This window comes from Penaeus monodon, chromosome 23 (genome assembly GCF_015228065.2).
Source record: "Penaeus monodon isolate SGIC_2016 chromosome 23, NSTDA_Pmon_1, whole genome shotgun sequence".
Taxonomy (NCBI): domain Eukaryota; kingdom Metazoa; phylum Arthropoda; class Malacostraca; order Decapoda; family Penaeidae; genus Penaeus; species Penaeus monodon.
Window position 1 is genome coordinate 36,723,076 of NC_051408.1, and position 235 is coordinate 36,723,310.

General features: G+C 43.0%; 1 long non-coding RNA gene across 1 annotated transcript in view; it reads left to right on the plus strand.

Annotated features, from left to right (window-relative positions):
- The window catches only part of LOC119587968, a 48,206-nt gene that overhangs the window by 47,528 nt on the left and 443 nt on the right, over positions 1 to 235 (plus strand). The window lies entirely within an intron of this gene.

Here is a 235-nt window from a genome sequence, read left to right on the forward strand (position 1 = left end):
CCACGCGTGTTAATGTCGTTTATGTTAAACCTGTATTCCCTTCGAATGTATTTTGCTGTTGACATCATCGTCCTTCGCAGTTCCTAATTATTTTGATTGTTATTTTAGTCCCCCCCCCCTCGCCACCCGATGCAAGATGCATTATCCATCGACCCAACCTCTGTTTTATCCTTGTCATTAAGAGCTCTCTTCTTGACAGTGATTTTTGCAGTTGCTAATTTCCACCTGTCCCCTA